The sequence below is a fragment of the Jaculus jaculus genome, chromosome 2 (assembly GCF_020740685.1).
Source record: "Jaculus jaculus isolate mJacJac1 chromosome 2, mJacJac1.mat.Y.cur, whole genome shotgun sequence".
NCBI lineage: Eukaryota > Metazoa > Chordata > Mammalia > Rodentia > Dipodidae > Jaculus > Jaculus jaculus.
The window spans coordinates 60876954-60893063 of NC_059103.1; positions in this window are offsets into that span (position 1 = coordinate 60876954).

Below are 16110 nucleotides of genomic sequence, written 5' to 3' on the forward strand. Positions count from 1 at the left end.
ACAATTGCATGTGCAGCGGGCCCAGTCCCAGAGCAAGGGCCACATAAGTCCACACTAAGTCACTAGTGCCAGTGCACCTGTACATTGCTACCCATCCCAACCTCACCTGAGGTGGGAGAGCGCAGACTGTTTGCAGGTTCCAGTGTTCCCAGCCAGAGTCTGAGCAGCTTCAGGGCTTGCTACCTCAGTCTCCTTTCAAGCTCGAAAGCAGGCAGCTTGGGTGCATTACTGGGTGAGAATTCAGGCAACTTTGGCGCTCATGTCAGGCAGTAGATAGGAGGCTTTGGCAAGAAAGAGCAAAAACCCAGGCTGCTTGCAACTGACCCAGGCTGTCTTGGATTCTCATTGAGCTACATCCCAGGCTGCTCCACCCACTTACCTGCCCATACACTAACATGGCTAGACCACAGCGCAAAAGAAATAACGTGAAAAATAATATGCAAGAAAACCCAGACAGATCACCCAGTCCAACAAGGATTACATCTAACCAAAACATAGAAGAGTGTTTAGGATCAGACCATCAAGTGGAAGCAATGAACAATGCAACCCTGACCAACCTACTGCTAGAAATGGCAGAAAAGCTACAAAGGACAGATAATCGTATGGATGCTACCATCACTAAGCTAGAGCAATATGATAAGACACTGGAAGGAATTCAAAGAGAGCTAAGAGAGTTGAGGGAGAGTGAAAAAAAAAGAGGACCTTAAAAATCAGCTGGCCACACTAAATGAAAACATAAAGAAATGCAAGGATGATTTCCAAGAATCATCAAGAAAATCAGCAAATGAGATGAAAAGGGAGCTGGACAGAGTGATGGAAGTGATACATAGGAAAGTAGTAGAAAATGCAAACTTAATTGAACAAGTCTAAAACTTGCTAGAGGCTCTCAAGAATAGAGTCAGTGAAGTGGAAGTTAGAAATTCTGACTGGAAGACAAGATGGAAGAAACAGTTCAAGAGTCCAAAAATTTCAGTAAGTTCAAAAGTTCCTGTGAACAGAACATGAGAGAAATGTAGGATACACTTAAAAGTCCTAATATCAGAATCATTGGAATACCAGAAGGAGAAGAATTTCAGACCAAAGGCATGGAGAACTTATTTAACACAATAATTGAAGAAAACTTCCCTGGTCTCTTAAAAGAAAGGCCCATAAAGATACAAGAAGAAAACAGAACTCCTAACTGACTAAACCAAAGGAGAAACTCCCCAAGACATGTTAACATTAAGACTCTAAACATTGACACCAAAGAGAAAATCCTAAAAAGGAGTTAGGAAAAACAGCACACCACTTTGAAAGGAAACCCCATCAGAATTACTTCAGAATTCTCAATGGAAACCCTGAAAGCTAGATGGGCCTGGAATGAAACTCTCCACATTCTAAGAAACTATGGCTTCCAACCGAAACTAATCTATCCGGCAAAAGTCTCCGTTATAATACATGGTGAAAGGAAAATCTCCATGACAAAACTCAGCTTTACAATTATATGAACACAAAACCAAACCTACAGAAAGTATTCCAGGAATTTCTCCACAGAGAAGAAACAAATAAGTAAACAAAAATGCGTACAGGAAGCAGATCACAACAACCAAAACCAGAGAAGAAACAAAAAAATTAAAATTCCATGGAAACACCAGCACACCTCTACCACCCCAGCATGGCAGGGATCAAATCAATCTCACAGTCATCACCCTAAATATTAATGGCCTTAATTCACCCATCAAGAGACACAAGCTAACAGGGTGGATCAAAAAATTATACTCCTCAATCTGCTGCCTTCATGAAACCCACCTTACAACTAAACACAGAAACCTCCTCAGGGTGAAAGGGTGGAAAACAATATTCCAAGCAAATGGGAATAAGAAACAAGCAGGTGTAGCTATATTAATATCGGATAAAATTAACTTCAAACCAAAAACAATCAAAAAAGACAAAGAAGGCTACTTCCTACTTATAAAGGGAAGAATACATCAAGAGGATATTACAATCATAAATCTGTATGCACCAAACACAGGGGCACCACAGTTCATAAAACAAAACCTACTTGACAATAAACAGAAATAACCACCAACAGCATCATAGCTGGGGACTTTAACACACCATTATCAGTAATAGACAGATCATCCAAACAGAAGCTCAACAGGGAAGTAAGAGAGCTCAACAAAACTATAGATCACTTAGACCTAACAGACACCTACAGAACTTTACATCCCAAATCCACAGACTACACATTCTTCTCAGCAGCCCATGGAGCATTCTCTAAAATAGGCCACATACTGGGTCACAAAGACTGCCTCAAAATATTTAGGTAAATCGACATAATTCCCTGCATGATATCAGATCATAATGCTACATTCCCAGAAATGAACAATAAAAAAAACCAACGGCAACTGGAAACTGAATAGCACACTCTTAAACAATAAATAGATAGTGGATGAAATAAAAAATGAAATTACAAAATTCCTGGAATTGAATGACAATGAGAACACATCATACCAAAACCTATGGGACACAATGAAGGCAGTCCTCGGGGGAAAATTCATAGCTCTCAATGCCTTCATAAAAAAAAAAGATCCCAAATCAATAGCCTAAACATCCACCTAAAGGCATTGGAAAAACACGAAAAATCCAACCCAAAGAGCTCCAGAAGGAAAGAAATAAATAAATCAGAGCAGAAATTAATGAATTGGAAACCAAGGAAACAATTAAGGCAATTGACAAAACAAAGAGCTGGTTCTTTGAAAAAATAAACAAGATTGACAAACCTGTGGCCAATTTGATCAAGCAAAATAGGAGAGACTCCAAATTAACAAAATTCAAAATGAAAAAGGAGAGATCACAACAGACATCAGTGAAATCGGCAGAATCATCAGGACTTATTTCAAAAACCTCTACTCCACAAAACTGGAAAATGTGGAGGAGTTGGATAAATTCCTGGATGCATATCATCTACCAAAGCTAAACTCAGAGCAGATTAAACACCACAATGAACCCATCACACTCACTCAGGTTGAAAAAGTAATAAAAAACCTCCCAAAAAAGAAGAGTCCAGGACCAGATGGATTCCCAGATGAATTTTATCAAAACTTCATTGAGGAACTCAAACCAATCTTTCTAAAACTGTGCCACACAATTGAAGAAGAGGGAAAGCTACCCAACTCCTTCTATGAAGCTAGAATCACCCTAATCCCAAAAGCAGGCAGAGATGCCACAAGAAAAGAAAACTACCGGCCTATTTCCCTAATGAACACAGATGCAAAGATCCTCAACAAAATACTCACAAACTGAATCCAAAACACATCAAAAGCATTATCCACCTTGACCAAGTGGGATTTATCCCAGGAACACAAGGGTGGTTCAACATGTTAAAATCTGTCAATGTAATACACCACATAAACAAGCTTAAACATAACAACCACATGATCTTTTCGATAGATGCAGAAAAGGCCTTTGACAAGATACAACATCACATCATGATCAAAACACTGGAGAGACTCAGCATGGCCTGTTCACATCTTAACATAATAAAGGCAATATATGAAGCTGCAAAGGCACAAATAATACTTAATGGAGAGAGACTGGAGGAATTCCCATTGAGATCAGGAACAAGACAGGGATGTCCTCTCTCACCTCTGCTTTTCAATGTAGTTCTGGAAGTCCTAGCCCAAGCAATAGGGCAGGAGAAGGAAATAAATGGGATACAATTTGGAAAGGAAGAAGTTAAGTTAGCTCTATTCACTGATGACATGATTGTATATGTAAGAGACCCGAGAGACTCCATTCCAAAACTCCTGAAGGTGATTAACTCCTATAGCAAAGTAGCAGGATACAAAATCAATGCACATACATCTGTGGCATTTCTGTATGCAAATGACAAAGACACAGAAAAAGAAATAAAGGACATAGTCCCATTTTCAATAGCAACAACAACAAAAAAAATAAAATACCTTAGAATAATGTTAACCAAGGAAGTAAAAGATCTATACAACGAAAATATAAAAACTCTCAAAAAAGAAATTGAGGAGGACTTGAGAAGATGGAAAGACCTCTCATGCTCTTGGATAGGCAGAATTAACATTGTGAAGATGACAGTCCTACCAACGGCAATATATAGATTTAACGCAATTCCAATTTAAATCCCTACAGTGTTCTTCACAGAGATAGAAAAAATGATCTCAAATTTCATATGGAAAGGCAGAAGGCTTCACATATCCAAACATATCCTCAGCAAAAGAAATACGTCTGGTGGAATCACCATACCTGATCTAAAGCTATATTACAAAGCCATAGTAATAAAAACAGCATGGTACTGGCATAAAAACAGTAGGATAGACCAATGGAATAGACTTGAGGACCCGGATTTTGGGTCAAGCAACTATAGCTACTTGATATTCGACAAAGGCCCAAACAATATACGCTGGAAAAAAGATAGCACCTTCAACAAATGGTGCTGGACAAACTGGATAACCACATGCATGAAACTAAAATTTGATCCTCACATTTCACTATGCACTACACTCAAATCCAAATGGATCAAAGACCTCAACATAAGACCAGAAACTCGAATACTGCTGGAAGAAAATTTAGGAAGTACTTTCCATCATATAGGAATGGAAAAAGACTTCCTGGACAAAACCCCAGTGCCTCAAGTTCTTAAACAGTCACTCAACCATTGGGATCATATGATGCTGAAGAGTTTCTTTACAGGCAAGCATATAATAAGCAAAGCCAATAGAATACCCACAGAATGGGAGAAAATATTTGCAGGTTATCCAACTGATAGAGGCCTTATCTCTAGAAATTACAAAGAACTCAAAAGTCTAACCAATAAGAAGATAAATATCCTACTCACATAATGGGGCACAGAGTTGAACAGGCAATTCACAGAGGAAGATATAGAAATGGCAAACACACACTTAAGAAAATGTTCATTATCCCTAATCATCAGAGAAATGCAAATTAAAACAACTATGAGATTCCACCTTACCCCAATAAGGATAGCCAACATCAATAAGTCAAATGAAAATAAATGCTGGTGAGGATGTGGAGAAGCAGGGACACTCATTCACTGTTTTTGGGAATGCAGGATGGTACAACCACTTTGGAAAGCAATATGGAGACTCCTGAAAAAGCTGACTATAGAAATACCAACAGACCCAGTTATACCCTTACTGGGCATCTACCCTAAAACCTTCAAACCAAAGACCAGAGAGATTTGCTCAACCATGTTTGTATCAGCTCAATTCTTAATAGCTAAAAGTTGGAATCAACCCAGATGTCCATCATTAGAAGAATGGATAACTAAGATTTGGTATATTTACACAATGGAATTCTATACAGCAGTAAGAAAAAATGACATAAAGAAATTTGAGGAAAAATGGTTGAATTTGGAACAGATCATTCTCAGCGAACTTACCCAATCACTGAAAAAAAATCGACACATAGTCTCACTCATCTACAACACCTAACCTGAATGTACCCAAGATACCTTACATACCCAGCAAGCACCTCATGGACTAGACAATAGGATGGATGGGGAGGGCGGGGGGGGCATCAAAGGGTGGAAAACAGTAATCTGGACCCAATCGGCAATGGTACCATAAAATTCTACTTCCTAAAAGACAGACCAAATGGCTGAACCTTCACTAGACCCTTACAGGAAACACCTGAACCACAAGACACTGGAGAGGGTAGGATCAAGACTAACCTAAATCTTCTACATCTTCCCTCCTTCCCTTCCCCCCCCTTCTATCTCTCTCCTCTCTAACTCGTGTATATTAGTTATTTTCTTCCTCAATTTCTTAGTGGACACTGACCTGTAACCCCCACTTCCAGCTTGGGCCTACCATCCACAATGAGGTTTTGATCAGAGAAACCTACAGGGTTTCCCATAATAATGACAGGCTTCTGTCAGAGTACTTGATGACCCACCAAAGGCCAGTGGTAAGACCCTATTGCTGAAGACTCCATACGCAGCTGACACGTAAAATGGAATGCCATGGCTGGAAGCCAGGAGAGAGTCAGTCCCCAGACAGTCAGCGTGTCTATTGCCAGAAGGTGCTACATAGGCGACTGGGGGAAATGACCAAGATCTGTCCAATCAACTCATTGTTTAACCTAATTAGCAACAAATAACCTGATGTGATGCCCACACAAGTGCAATAGTGGTACACAGCCATGGTGAGGAACTAACCGCTCTTGATTTGGCTAACTGATGCACTCTGTGGTACTAGACCCATAGCTGGAGCTGTAAAAAGTCAGAACCATACCCAAACACAAGCCCACTCTACAATATCAAGCTACCATCAATCACGGGGTATAAGAGGGCCTACACCTATCATACTGTCTATCAAAAAAGTAAGTGTTATCTCAATTTTCTGGGTGCTAACTTACTCTCCATTGGACAATCTGCTTCTCTTTTTCAGATACATGCAGATCCTAAGGAGAGAGCTGCCCCAACATACCTCAAAAGGGGCCCGACTGAAACTAAGAACAAGTGGCAAAACAAGCAAGGGTGATGTTTTCCTGTGAACCGGATACCAGCACAAAGGGGAAGGAGACCAATGCAGAGAAAAATCAACTCCTACCCAATCAGAGAGCCAGAGCCTCACAGGCCCCCAACACCTCAGCACTGAAGCAGACCAAAAATGAACCCAACATGGCTCAGGGAAATTTTGCAGAAGAGGGGACGGAAAGAATGTCAGAGTCACATGTTGGGTCCTGATTTGCAGAGACATTTATCATACCAATAACTGGGGGCTAACTCCACAATGCATGACCCATTTACATCAACAAGGAGGTTCCAATGGGAGGGGGTAGATCACAGATGAGCCTAAAAAATGGAAACAAACTGCCTGTATTTACTGAAACGAAAACTAATAAATTAAATTTAAAAAAATGGTTGAACCTGGAACAGATAATTCTCAGTGAACTTAACTAATCATAGAAAGATAATCACGGCATAATTTCACTTATATATTGCACCTAGCCTGAATCTACCCTAGATGCTGTTATACCCTGCCAGCATCTTTACGACTAGACTACAGGGTCATGGGGAGGGAGGTAAGGGTAAGGGAGAGGGTGGCGACACAAATGTAGACCCAAATGGCAATGGTACCATAAAATTCTACTTCCTAAAAGGCAGAGCAAATGATTTAACCTTCACCAGGCACCTGAGTCACAAGACCCTGGAGAAGGTACAATGAAGACTGACCTTAATCTTCTACAATCTCAATCTCTCTCTCTCTCTCTCTCTCTCTCTCTCTCTCTCTCTCGATCTCTATCTCTAACTCTTTTATATTAGTTATCTTTTTTCCTCTCCATTGGATAATCTGCTTCTCTTTTTCAGATAGATGCAGATACTAAGGAAATAACCACCCCATCATACCTCAAAAGGGCCCCTGTTGAAACTAAGAATAAGTGGTTAAACAAGAAAGGGTGTTGTTTTCTTTTTGAACCAGGTACCAGCACAAGGGTAAAGGAGATTGACACAGAGAACAATCAAATCCTACCAAATCAGATATCCAGAGACACAGAGGCTTCCAATGCCTCATCACTGAAGCAGAGCCAAAATGAGCCCAACATGGCTCAGGGAAATTTTGCGGAATAGGGGGCAGAAAGAATTTCAGAGCTACATTTTGGGTCATGATATGCACAGACATTTGTCCTACCCATAACTGTGGGCTATCTTCACAATGCATATCCCATATACCTCTACAAGGAGAGGACATGCGGAGGGGGTAGGACATGGAAGAGGCTAACAATGATACCAACTTTACTGTATTCACTGAGTACAAAATTAATTAATAAAAAATAAATAAAATAAATCTTCAAAAGCCCTTTCCTTGACCTGTCTCCAGGTGTTGTGGTTGATCCCAGTTCAGCTATTCTTCATTTTACCTCTCTGTCCTGTGAATGTTTCTAGTCATCATTCATTTGGAAAGTTTCAGTCCTTGTGCCTCATTCAAAATTGTTAACACAACAATCTATTAAATAGCTGATGTGAGGCTTGCACAGATAGGACTGAAGACCAGAGGACTAGCTGGCTACCAGAGAGTCTTCCTGCCTGCCAAACTGCCTGGGTACTAAGAAAAGGAAAGCTCTGACACCTATGTATAGATATGCAATATAATAGGTAAGTAAATTCATCCATGTTTCTTGAACCCAAACTTCTTTTTCAAATAGTATTTACTATTTGTTGCATTATGTTTTTCTTTGGGAAGAGTAAGCCATGTATATGCACCTCAGACAGCACAGACAATAGGGTGATTGTACCAACTTGGATACCCAAAGATTTTATTGGGGTTACTTCCAGAGCATATGTGAAGGCTATGACTTTAAAATGGCTGCATCACCAGAAAGCCCACCCTAGCTTGGACAATGACTCATAAAACTGTATTTCTAGAGCTCCCTTTACCTTATAAGATTCTAAGATTCAGGAACTTCCTGAGATTTGTGAACTGTTTACTTTGAGTCTTCTGAACCTTACTCCTTGTTCACCCTGAGATGGAACAGTTTATTTTTTTTAATATTTTTATTTATTTATTTGAGAGCGACAGACAGAGAGAGAAAGTGGCAGATAGGGATAGAGAGAGAGAGAGAATGGGTGTGTCAGGGCCTCCAGCTACTGCAAATGAACTCCAGAAGCATTCACCCCCTTGTGCATCTGGTTAATGTGGGTCCTGGGAAATCAAGCCTCAAACTGGGGTCCTTAGGCTTCATAGGCAAGCACTTAACCACTAAGCCATCTCTCCAGCCCAAGATGGAATGTTTTAATTTGGAAAAGCTGAACACAATATTAACTATTATGGCTGGGATGTGGAATGTTTTCCACAGGAACATATGTTTGAATTCTGGAACCCCAGCTCATGAAGCTGTTTTGAAAACACACAGAACCTTCTCTCCCAGGTGCTGGGTCTCCCCAGGGAAGTCAGCTTCTTCATGTGGTTCTTAAGGTTTTCTAGCACTTCTTTTTCTCCGGTTCCAGACTGAGGATACAATGTGATCAGATGACTAAGAATCCCACCATGCCTTCCCCACCACAATGGACTGCATCCTTCTTAAATGTAAGCCAAAATTAATCCACTCTTTCTCCCCTATGTTTCTTCTTACCAGGTTTGTGGTAACAGTACATAATATCTTGGATTGTGATATAACTGACAGGTAAAAAAGAAAATCCATCCTGTAAACCTTAGCATTAGGTACATTTGATTATGCTCTACGATTAGAGCATAGATGAACTATAAGTTATTAACACTAGGTCTCTTAATTCGTGAGAGAGACTAAGCACAGATAAAATAAATTAGTCACCCAATGCACAAAGAAAATATGCCTTTTATAAAGGAAAAAAATGAGATGAGAAGGTCTGATTTTGGCACTGTGCTATGGAATTATGTCTGTTTAATATGCATGATGCTTGGAGGTATCACAGACAACCAACAGCAGCAATTTCAAGACAGTAGTGAGGTTCAGTAAGTTATTTATTTCTACCCATGGAAGCCAGAACAGAATAGACCCTGATATGTCTGCTGCTTTTCTTAATTAGCATATTTATGAAAACATGACTTTGTTGTGAGATGTACTTAGTTTTTGTTCTTTAATTTAGAGAAGCTCACAGTCATCCCCATTGTTTATTTTACATGATGTTGCCACAGTTAATTTTTGGCAAAGAATAAACTCGAAATCTATATTAAAAACACAGGAAGATAAAGTGTACAATTTTTTCTCAGTAATTTGAATTAGTTTGTTATTTAAACATTTAAGTGAGATAATCATTCCACCCTTCTTACTCTATCTTGGATATATTTTGTTGTCACCCCACAGCTTTTTTGTTCTGCTGAAGTGTTACATGGTAACTTGGGAGAAAATGAATGATGCGCACAAGTTTTCTCATGGCCACCTTTCCTTTAGACCACATGTCCTTCTTGGGTTCTAGCACTGGCATCCTCTCCTTTGCCCCATGATCCACTTCAAGCTTTCTTGTGTCCTACCAAGACCTTCAATGATAGCATATTAGTTACCTTTTTGTTGCTGGGTAAAAATATCTGAGAAAAATCAGCTTAAGAAAGGAGGGATTTATTTCAGTTTATACTTCCAGGTTATAGTCCAGAACTTGAAGCAGAGCTGGTCATGTTCAGATCCCGTGAGGAAGCAAAGAGCAATGTATTATGGTGGTGCTCAGTCATCTCTTTTCTATACATTCCAGATCTCTAGTCCATGGAATTGTGCCACCCAAAGATAAAGTGGATCTTCCTACCTCAATAGAAATAATCAAGTTAATCCTTTATAGAGGCTAAACTAATCTACATAATTCCACTCATGTGGTTGTACATCCTGTCAACCTACTATCAAAGAGGATATCTTTATTGAATCATTTTGGAGTATCTTAATTGGAGGTTTCCATTTATTTTCTGTGAGGAATCTAAAGTGACACATATGTAAATTATAGTGGAATGACTTGTGGTTCCCTAAAATTAGTGCTGCCCCAATTCCAAGGATCTGTGGATGTGACCTGACTTTAAATCAAAGGACTTTGCAGATATGAACTTCACAATCACAAGGTGAGGTGACCCTATATTGAAGGTGAGTTTTGAATTTAATGACTGGGTTCCTTCTACAAGGAGGGACAGGGAAAATGGGGATACAGAGTATGTGAGGATCAAAATGAAGACTTTTAGATATGTACTGCTAAGCCAAGAGGCTGCTGAAGTCCCAGAAGCTGAAGGACAGGGAAGCCCCCAATACTGAGTACTGATGGAATCTGACTTGGTCAAAACCTGCCATAAGACTGCTGGCCTGAAGAGCAATGGGAGAATGCATTTATGTTGTCTTAAGCAACTATGTTTATGGTCATATGTTTATGTGAGCTACAGGGAACTAGTACTGCCTATGTCCATATCAACATAGGCACATTTTCTTAGATAACGCGAGAAACCTTCTGAAATATGTGGTAGCTCCTCTTGACAATGGGACAAGTATGGAAAGAGATATCTAAGTTGTCCCATGTTATTAATATGAATATGTGTGTGTTTAGAGAGTAAATATTTTGAACATTGATAAAAATAAAAAGGAAAAATTAGAGCATAAATTTTCCCTAATGAATATTTCCACTGGCTAATAGTCATAGATATTAACAGACTGAGTCCTCGAATGGTATCTAGAACATAGTCCTTCATGGTACACAGTGGAGGATGAGTGTTTTAGTTCAAATTCTGGTGTTAAATGGGTAGATACTTATCCTAATTCATATATAACAGCATGGGCACAGCATCCACCTCATTCAGTGAAGCAACTGGTGACAGCTACATGGTAAATGTACCATGGAAGGAGCTCATGAGAGGGGGAAACAAGATGGCAATCAGGAAACCAGAAAAATTTGGAGGACAAGCTTGATCTTTTTCTGAGAATTCATTCTCCTGGTAAGGAGGACCCAGGAGAATCCATTAATTCTTTATGATCCTTGAACACCTTCTACTATGCCACACCCTTAAGGGTTCCTCCACCTCCTATGCTGCTGCTATGGAAACCAAACATCCAGCCCTATGAACTTTTGGTGATACCTTCCAGCTATATCAAAACCAAAAGCATAGCAAGGACTATAAAATGAATTGTCTTCCTTCCTCATGTGTAGTATTTCTAGTACTTCCACAAATATAGGTTATAGAATAGGCTCAGAGCCTACAGAAAGTAATTCTTCCAGTGTTTGCATTATTACTTAAACATTTCAGTAACAAAAAGCAGATTCATTACATCATGACCTGTCAAAGATAATTCATGTAAATTATTCTCCATTAGTCATATTAATGAAATCTATTATCACCCAATTTTTATTCTAAGTCAGTTTGAGAACCTGAGTGATGAAGGACAATGCTCTCTGCCTAGTGGATTTCAATTAAAGGTCTTCTTCAGACAAATGTCTTGGTAGCAATATTGCTGCACATTGTAATTTAAAGACCATTAAAAAGAACTCCAACATTTACGTTAAAAATGTGCACTGTTTTGTTCAGTGGCAAATCATTTTGGCATATTGTAGAATGTTCTGTTTATTCATCTGGAATACACAGCTAGTTCTAAACACAAGGACAAAATGGTGCAGAAAGGGAGCTGTGCAAGAGCATTTTGCCATTCATGTGCTCTAAAACAGTACACCCATTCCAGGTCACTTTATGTTCCTCATGAATCCTCTTTCTATCAAACGATATATTTTACATCTTTATCAAGTAGTATACTAAATGAAATAGCTCTTTTAATATGTTGAGAAGAAATTTACTTTGTGCTAATGTGCAAAGATGAATATGGATTGCACAGTTTAAGCAGTTGTCCATGATGGATATTGCTGAAGGAAGCTTAGGGAGGACTACTGAACATCTGAGCATCAGGGAAAAGAATGGCCAAGTGCATGAGCTCAGGTACATGACAGAAGAAAGAAAAAAGGTCAGCCCATTCGGTGTTTTCCCAGCATCACAGGAAAGGCACACTTGATGTTCTTCATCAGGGCAATTTCCCCCCTTGGGTGTGGTATTTTTTACTATGGTTGATTGTTCAGCTAAGTGGCTGTGACTGTAGTTCTTTCAAAATTGTCTTATTAAAAGCCACTGAGGGAGCTGGAGAGATGGCTTAGGGGTTAAGCACTTGCCTGTGAAGTGTAAGGATCGCAGTTCAAGGCTCAATTCTCCAGGACCCACGTTAGCCAGATGCACAAGGGGATGCACGCATCTGGAGTTCATTTGCAGTGGATGGAGGCCCTGGCATGCCCATTCTCTCTCTCTCTCTCTCTCTCTCTCTCTCTCTCTCTCTCTCTCTCTCTGTCTCTCTCTCTCTCTTTCTCTCTCCCTCCCTCTCTTTCTCAGCCTCTTTCTCTCTCTGTCACTCTCAAATAAATAAATAAAAATAACAAAAACACTAACTAACTAAATAAATAAAAGCCATTGAGTTGTGCCAGTTTCTTCCAAATAGGAGGAGCAGGCAGATGTGCTGTCACTGTCAAAGCACCCATGTGGGCCCAGTGCTGGGACAGGCTAAGGGGACATGATCCTTATAGGGCACCTCATAGCTGTCACTTGAGTCTTCAGTTAGTATGACTCAAACTGCTATAGGACTAAAAAGATTGTGTTCCATGCAAATCAACAGCTATTTTCTTTTCACATAAGTCTGTGGACTTCTCAGCCACCAGGAACTCCTCCTAGGGATATAACACAGGTGGCTGCTACATCAGGCCTGGAATTTCTAAATCACGTCTTCATTTTAGAGCAGTTTTAGATTTTAGACAAATAATGAAAATAGTAGAGGCTCCTATGCATTTATTGTTTTACCCTTTCTTAGCACCATACTAGGTCACATTTCTCACAGCTCAGCCAATATTGATATAGTAAGGCTAACTAAATCCTGTAATTTATTGACATTGTCTTCATTTCTATTTCATTATCTTTTTCTATCCCCCAAATTCCATGCAGGATATATTACCATGAGATGACCTATGTACTTAGGCTCTACTATGCTGTGTCCAGATTTTGGACAGACATGGACATGTCTACCTAGGTATTTTATCAGATGTCCCATCCCTATATTGTGTTTCATCTGGTACTTTTTCCATGACTAAACTAGGGTTGTAGGCTGTGGGGAGAAAGCCAACAGAAGTAAGGCACTGTGCTCATCACATAGCATCTAGGGTGTAGATGGCCCACATTACTCCTCTCTGTTTCTGCTGGCATGTATCACCTACTGAGAGATTCCTTGGCCCTTTGGAAGGAAATCACTGTGTGAAAACCTGTGTTAATCTTAGCAGTAGAGCCTGCTGGCCATCAAGCACTTCAAATCCTTGGATCTCCTATTTTCTGTGTAAAGTAGAAAAGGAATGTCCCCCCCAAAGGAGTAGTGATGATGACAGTTATTCTGAGCCCAGTGCTTCCAACCAACTCCCATGGTCCTGGTGCAATTTCTCGTGAAGGTCCATGTGTTAAAGATTTGGTCCTAGAGGGTAAGAGCTATAAGAGATGGAGCTCCATGGGAAGTCATTGAGGTGAACTCTCTTAAGAGACAAGGTGGATCTCATGATATCTGAATTACATGTGATCAAGCTGTCTAAATGTGAGTCTGATGTTAAATTCCTCCCCAGATCTCCATCTCATCACATGACTTCCCTTTATTTTTGCCACAGGACCATTACAAAGATGATCCTAAGACTCTTCTCTGAACTTCTAGAACTGTGAGCTAAATAAACCTCCTTTCTTTGGAGCCAAATTTAGACAGCTTGCCTCAGGTATTTTAGCCACAGAAAACAGACTAATATGTATTGTCTACAAAAATGGTATTTCATTAGTAGCAGCTGATTATTGACCTCACTATGCAAATGATACAATGATATCACTGTGTGAAATGCACATGAAAATTCATGTTGACTAAAGCAAAAATTATGTTATTTACATAGTTAACTTTACACAAATCAGTATGCATTAATAAGGTGAAATATATATGTGTATATGTGTATATGTGTACATACGTACATATATAAATACCTACATATAGCAAAGACGATGCATAAGGGCCAGCTGTAGGGCTATGACACACAGTAAAGAAACTACCACCCCTTTCCTTCCTGGGTCCACTTGCAAGGGAACTCAGCCAAAAGAACTCAAGAGCTAAACAATTAAAAAGAGAAGCCATAGCTTTGCTATGAGGCAGACATGAGGTTGAGAGAGATTTCACCCTTCTCAGCAGATCTACCATGTGAGGTTAGCATGAGCACCTTTGTCTAGCCAGAGGATGGAGCTGGCCTTCCCACTATTGAATCATGGGTCTCAAAGTGACCAGGGCAGGCTTGAGACCCAGGGAGGCTGGAAAACCATGTCTTATTGATGCAGCCTTGGATACCTGTTGTAGAATTTACAAGTGATGGCTAGTGGAGACACTAGACACCTCACATCTGTCTCAGTGTATCTAGTTTGCTATGAGAAAATGCCATAAATCATGTGGCTCATAAAAATATAACTATTTCTGCCAGTTCTGGTACAAGCTGTGTCTAGTAAGGACTAAATCCTCATCTAGCTATACACTTTATAGAGGTTTCAGTTCTCCAATCCATCACCCCTTTTGGTGGACAATATTTTGCCTATTTTCCTAGTCAGTAGTTCCAATACCATAAGTGTCTCTTCTCTTGTAGATGCATAGAATTTCCTCTATAATTTTCACAACGAGTTGTTTGGGCAGTTCCAGATTTAGACAACATGTGGTATTAAGTTGAAGAGCTCATTTGACAAGGTTATGAAGCTGATGAGGAGGAGATGTGTCTTTCACATGGATTTGATGTCTGAACTTCTTATCTACAGAACAACACTTCATATCCTGAAACCTTAGTATTGTGTTAACTGGAGTTCAACTGAGGGACATTTCATCATTGAAAACAAGTTTAGTCTTTAAAATATAATATTTTGTGATATTTCTCAATACATATTGCTAAAATGTGTACCAAAACCCATCTCCTTCAAGTAGACTAGGTGAAAATTTTTCTGCAAACATTTTTTATATCACTTTGCTTTTCTTTGGTTTGGTTTATGTAGAGAAATGTTACTTGGAAACTTTTTTGAGGTAGAATTTACTCTAGCCCAGGCTAACCTGGAATTCATTATTTAGTCTCAGGGTGGCCTTGAACTGAGACTCTTAAGATTTATATTTAGGTCAAGTATGGTAGCACATACCTTTAATCCCAGCACTTGGAAGGCAGAGGTAAGAAAATCACTTTGAGCTCAAGGCCAGCCTGGAGCAATAGAGTGAGTTCCAGGTCAGCCTGGACTACAGTGAGACTCTATCTTAAAAAAAAAAAAAGAAAAGAATAATAATAAAATTTGCATTTGGGAATTAGAAGCATCACATTAAGAAAGGAAAAGGAAATACCAGTTACATGTTTTTCTTCTGAACAGAAAAGTATGAAAAGACATCTGAAGGGGGTTCATAAATATTCACTTAGATAACATTTAACTTTATTGCTGGATTTTGGTCTTCACATGCTCTTTTATAATAAAGTGAAAATTGTTTTCAGTATTGAATAATATTTAGAGGAATATTTGTTTTTTTTTTTAATTTTTTATTTATTTATTTGAGAGCGACAGACACAGAGAG